General features: G+C 40.7%; 1 pseudogene; it reads right to left on the bottom strand.

Moving 5' to 3' along the window:
* Nucleotides 1–5,040: 5,040 nt before the first annotated feature.
* LOC125091542 (SOSS complex subunit C-like) lies at nt 5,041–5,268 on the bottom strand (annotated as a pseudogene).
* Nucleotides 5,269–6,752: the final 1,484 nt, after the last annotated feature.

The raw sequence follows: 6,752 nt of genomic DNA on the forward strand, positions 1-6,752 counted from the left end.
TCCCGCATCAGGCTCTCTGCTCTGCAGAGAGCCTGCTTCCTCCTCTCTCTCTCTGCTTGCTTCTCTGCCCACTTGTGATCTCTGTCAAATGAATAAAATCTTTAAAAAAAAAAAGGATAGACTGATAGATGAATGGAATAGAATTTAGAGTTGAGAAATAAACCCTTACATTTATAGTTAACTGATATTTGACAAGGGTGTCAAGACAATTCAGTAGGGGAAGCAATAGTCTTTTCAATAAATTGTGCTGAGACAGGGCGCCTGGGTGGCTCAGTGGGCTAAGCCTCTGCCTTTGGCTCAGGGCATGATCCCAGAGTCCTGGGATCGAGCCCCGCATTGGGCTCTCTGCTCAGCAAGGAGCCTGCTTCCCCCTCTCTCTCTGCCTGCTTCTCTGCCTACTTGTGATCTCTGTCTGTCAAATAAATGAATAAAACCTTAAAAAAAAAAGATGTGCTGAGACAACTGGATATCTACATGCATAATAATGAAGTTAGATCTCTACTTCACATCTTATATAAAAATTAACTCAAAATGGATGAAAGACTTTTTTTAGAAAGATTTTATTTATTTATTTGACAGAGAGAGAACCAGAAAGAGGGAGAACAAGCAAGGGTAACAACAGAGGGAGAGGGAGAAGCCAGCTCTCTGCTGAGCAGGGAACCCATTGAGGGCTCAATCCCAGGACCTGGGATCATGACATGAACCGAAGGCAGATGCTTAACCCACTGAGCCACCCAGACACCCCACAAAATGGATCAAAGACTTAACTGTAAGAGCTGAAACAATAACATTCTCAGAAGAAAAACACATATTATTTGAGATCTTAGATTAGGCAAGATATAATATCAAAAACAGCAACAAAAGAAAAAGCATAGATCAGTTAGAAATTACCAAAATTAAAATCATTTGTGCTTTAAATCAGACAATAAAAAGAAATAAAAGGCATTCGAATCGACAAAGAAGTCAAACTCTCACTCTTTGCAGATGATATGATACTTTATGTGGAAAACCCAAAGACTCCACTCCAAAATGGCTAGAACTCATATAGGAATTCAATAAAGTGTCGGGATATAAAATCAATGTACAGAAATCAGTTGCATTTCTATACACCAACAAGACAGAAGAAAGGGAAATTAAGGAGTCGATCCCATTTACAATTGCACCACAAACCATAAGACACCTAGGAATAAACCTAACCAAAGAGGCAAAGAACGTGTACACAGAAAACTATGAAGTACTCATGAAAGAAATTGAGGAAGACACAAAGAAATGGAAAAACGTCCCATGCTCATGGACTGGAAGAAAAAATATTGTGAACATGTCTATGTTACCTAAAGCAATCTACACATTTAATGCAATGCCTATCAAAATACCATTGATTTTTTTCAAGGAAATGGAACAAATAATCCTAAAATTTGTATGGAACCAGAAAAGACCCCAAATAGCCAGAGGAAAGTTCAAAAAGAAAACCAAAGTTGGTGGCATCACAATTCCTGACTTCAAGCTCTAATACAGAGCTGTAATCATCAAGGCAGCATGGTACTGGCACAGAAACAGACACATAGATCAGTGGAACAGAATACAGAGCCCAGAAGTGGATCCTCAACTCTATGGTCAACTAATCTTTGACAAGGCAGGAAAGAATGTCCAATGGAAAAAAAGACAGTCTCTTCAACAAATGGTGTTGGGAAAATTGGACAGCCCCATGCAGAAGAATGAAACTGGAACATTTCCTCACACCACACACAAAAATAGACTCAAAATGGATGAAGGACCTCAATGTGAGACAGGAATCCATCAAAATTCTTGAGGAGACCACAGGCAGCAGCTTTTTCTACCTCAGCCGCAGCAACTTCTTCCTAGAAATATTGCCAAAGGCAAGGGAAGCAAGGGTAAAAATGTACTATTGGGACTTAATCAAGATCAAAAGCTTTTGCACAGCAAAGGAAATAGTCAACAAAACTAAGACAACCAACAGAATGAGAGAAGATATTCACAAATGACATATCAGATTAAGGGCTAGTATCTAAAATCTATAAAGAATTTATCAAACTCAATACCCAAAGAACACATTATCCAATCAAGAAATGAACAGAAGACATGAACAGACATTTCTGCAAAGAAGACATCCAAATGGCCAACAGACACATGAAAAAGTGCTCAACATCATTTGGTATCAGGGAAATACAAACCAAAACCACAATGAGATACCACCTCACACCAGTCAGAATAGCTAAATTAACAAGTCAGGAAATGACAGATTTTGGCGAGGATGCAGAGAAAGGGGAACTCTCCTACAGTGTTGGTGGGAATGTAAGCTGGAAAACAGTAGGGGAGTTCCTCAAAAACTTGAAAATAGAGCTAAACTATGATCCAGCAATCACACTACTGGGTATTTACCCTAAAGATACAAATGTAGTGATCTGAAGGGGCACGTGCATCCAAATGTTTATAGCAGCAGTGTCCACATAGCCAAACCATGGAAAGAGCCTAGATGTTCATCAACAGATGAATGGATAAAGATGTGGAAAATATATACAATAGAATACTACGCAGCCATCAAAAAACCCAAAATCTGGGGCGCCTGGGTGGCTCAGTGGGTTGAAGCCCCTGCCTTCAGCTCAGGTCATGATCCCAGGGTCCTGGGATGGAGCCCCGCATCGGGCTCTCTCCTCAGCAGGGAGCCTGCTTCCTCCAGTCTCTCTGCCTGCCTCTCTGCCTACTTGTGATCTCTGTCAAATAAATAAATAAATAAATCTTTAAAAAAAAAAACCCAAAATCTTACTATTTGTAATGACATGGATGGAACTAGAGGGTATTATGTTGTGCAAAATAAGTCAATCAGAGAAGGACAATTATATTGTCTCTGATATGAGGAATTTAAGAGGCGGTGGGGGGTGGTCGTGGGGGAAGGGAGGGAAAAAAATGAAACAAGATGGGACCGGGGAGTGAGACAAACCATAAAAGACTTTTAATCTCAGGAAACAAACTGAGGGTTGCTGGGGGGTCAGAGCAGAGGGATAGGGAGGCTGGGTTATGGACATTGGGGAGGGTATGTGCTATGGTGAGTGCTGTGAATTGTGTGAGCCTGATGATTCACAGACCTGTACCCCTGGGGGAAATAATACATTATATGTTAGTAAAAAAATCATTTGTGCTTTAAAGGACACTATTAAGAAATGAAAAGGCAATAAGCAGGATGTTAAAATTTTTTTTCAAATCATATATCTGAATAAAAAAACTTACTTAAGACATATTTTTAAAAACTCTTGTACCTTAATAATAAGAGACAAATAACATGATCTAAAAATGAGCAAATAATGTAAATAGACATTTTTCCAATGAAGATATACAAATGGCCAATAATCACATGGAAAAATGCTCATTATCACTAACCATCAGAATGATATGAATTAAAACCACAATGAGATATCACTTCAGAAGCAATTAAGATGGTGAAGGAGGGATGCCTGGGTGGCTCAGTTGGTTAAGCCGCTGCCTTCCGCTCAGGTCATGATCCCAGCGTCCTGGGAGTCCCACGTCAGGCTCCTTGCTCGGCGGGAACCTGCTTCTCCGTCTGCCTCTGCCTGCCACTCTGTCTGCCTGTGCTCACTCTGACAAATAAATAAATAAAATCTTAAAAAAAAAAGATGGTGAAGGAGTAGGGGAACCCTAAGCTTGCCTCATCTGTTGAACACAGATAATTATCAAGTCATTCTTAACACCCAAGGAATCAATCAGTCCTCACACTGAGAGAACAAACCTGCAAGTCTGAAAGTAGAAAAGCTACCACCTTCTGGAAGATGGGAGGTGCAGAGTTGATTTTCGGGAGATAAGAACTATCTTTTCTGGTTCCCCAGTGCCTTGTCTGGCTACCTCTCATGCTTAGGCTCGCCCAAGTTGAGAATGTCTCCCATTCCATGGAGTGCTCCTACTGCTGCTGGGAGAGTATGATGGGTTTCTGGTACCAATGCCAGCAGTGCCACAACTACCAGCTCTGCCAAAACTCCTTTTGGCATGGCCATGCCAGCAGCCCTCACAGCAACCTATACCAGATGAAGGAGCACTCCTCTTGGAAATCCCCTGCAAAGAAGCTGAACCAAGCAATTAATAAATCTTTGGGATGCATACCCACCAGAGAAACCCCACATCCTATTTTTCCTGAGCAACCAGAGAAACCACATGACGTTGCAAATATAGTTCCACCTTGCCCACTGGCTAATATGAATGACACCATGGTGAGCCACACGTCCTCCGGAGTGCCAACCCCCACCAAGAACAACTGAAAGAATCTGCTTGTGAGTGGTGCCTGGGGTGGAAGCTCTTCATTTGTGACAAGCAGTAAATATAGTGTCAAAGCAGATTAGGCACTTTTGAGATTTTTTTAAAATATTAAACAATATTTTGATGATCATGAAAAAAAATTCCTTACCATTGTTTTTAATTGCATTTAGTCACATAATTTATAGTAGCATAGGTTTATACAAGATGTTTAAGACTGGTTGCTAACTTAGTCTTATATTTTCTTTGAAAACAGAGAATAAGGGAGTTAGTTATGAGTTAAAGAATATTTCAGGATGACAAGTTGACTATAAACACAAAAGGTACACTGATAACAATTCTACAAATAGCAACTATGAATATAACTTATTTAAGCCTATTGGTTCACAGTTTTAAAAGCACTCTCATTTCTTTTAAGTACTATAAATGATTCATGAAAGTCTACTGTGGACAATGATACATTCAGTCTACCTAGTTAGTGGGTGGAGAATAAATTTATGTGATCATCCAATTCAGAGTCTGATTTGGGTTCAAAAACAAACTGTTCCAAAACAGTCACAAGTGGCATAATCAGTTCCTCAGATAACACAGCTCCTAAAACTCTCATCCCCTGGGTGACCCTCCTTTTCTGCTTTGACTTATACACGCCTTTCTTTTAAAGAAGCAAAAAGTATAAAATTTCACCAAAATTCTTAAAGTCACCATTTGTATAGCACTAAATGATGATAGCTTTGACATCTGACATTACAGTCACTTTTGTTACAAATTCTTCATTCTGTGTTGAGGCGAGATGGGAAGAATAAGATTCCCAAAGGCAGAGTCTTGAGTTATGAAGTATCCAGATGAGTGTGCACGTGTGTGCGGCATAGCTACCTTTTATTGGGCTGCAATATGCTGCTGCTCAGCATGATCCTGAAAGTCCTTAAGAAGGGGTCTCAAGGGTGCAGTGCTCACTCCAGGATGATTAGTTGAAGATTGGTTCTGCATTAGTAGAGGGGCAGACGGGAGGGAGCCCTGCTTAGGGAAAGCACCACAAGGTATTATAAGTGGGGAAGTGCAAAATCTAAAGTTATAGAAGTCCACCAACACCGTGGTCATGCCCGGCTTAAAGGTCCTCCATTGAGGAAGGAGGGCAGAGACATGGGAGTGGGAAGCATGATCTGAAGATCCCTTGGGTCACAAGAATGGGTGCTGCCAATGCGCTGCACAGTTCCCAGGCTTAGGGACAGGGACTCCAGCTGAGGGCAGCAAGCCTGGGTGCCGGCTCTACGTTCTGCCTTGCCATAAATTATGAACCACTGTGGGGTTGTGGGACCATTTTCCTTGCACAGGCGGCAAATAGCAAAAGTGCAGTGAGACCCTCCCCCAGGGGATCAGCACAGGCCCATACTGCTGGAGTCCCTAAAATGTGGAGTTTTAAAACCCAACCATGCACCTGAGATAAAACAGCTTGGACATAGGCAGGGTGAAGGGAGGGATCTGAGAAACTGGGAACACAAGAGGGGTGATTGTTTGCTCTTTCATCAGAGCTTCCCGAAGAGTAGTGGGAATGAACTCTCAGCTCTGGGTTACAGAGCAGGATGCCACAATTTTCATCCTGCCCATCAGTTTTTAAGTCTTCATGGAGCAAAACAGGCCCACCTAGTGGTGGCCAGAGCCACTTGTACCAAGCCCTGCCCAGCTGCACCCTGCAGGTACATACATCTCCATTAGGTCACGCCTTCCTGAGAGTCAGTGCAACAGGCCCCCTCCCCCAGAAGAAGAATATAAAAACCTCACACACACCAAGTCTACTGATCATGGAGGGCTGCAGAGCTTCAGCTCTAGGAGAAATAGGATCCAGCTTCCTTTTTATTTTTACTTTTTTAAATTTTTCTAGTTCATTTTTAAATTATTTCTAAATTTTTTAGTTACATATATTTTTCATATATTTTTAATTTTTATTTTTGGATGTAACTTCTCTTAACAAGCAGACCAAAACACACCCAGGATCTAAGTGTTTTTTGTTTTGGGGGATTTTTTTTTTTCTGGACAAAATGACAAGAAGGAGGAATCTATCCCAAAAGAAAGAACAAGAAGTAGAACTAATGGCCAGAGATTTAATAAATACAGATAGAAGTAAGAAGTCTGAACTAAAATTTAAAACAACAATTATAAGGATACTAGCTGGGCTTGAACACAACATAGAAGACACTAGAGAGTCCCTTACTGCAGAGATTAAAGAAGTACAATCTAGTCAAGCTGAAATTAAAAGTGCTACAATCAAGATGCAAACATGAATGGATGCCATAACAGAAGGATGGATGAAGCAGACAAAGAATCCATGATACAAAAGATAAAATTATAGTAAATGATGAAACTGAAAAAAAGAGGGAAACAAAGGTAATGGACCATGAAGGTAGACTTAGGGAACTCAGTAACTTTTTAAGACATAATGACATTCATATCATTGAAGTCACAGAAGATTAAGA

The sequence above is a fragment of the Lutra lutra genome, chromosome X (genome assembly GCF_902655055.1).
Source record: "Lutra lutra chromosome X, mLutLut1.2, whole genome shotgun sequence".
Taxonomy (NCBI): domain Eukaryota; kingdom Metazoa; phylum Chordata; class Mammalia; order Carnivora; family Mustelidae; genus Lutra; species Lutra lutra.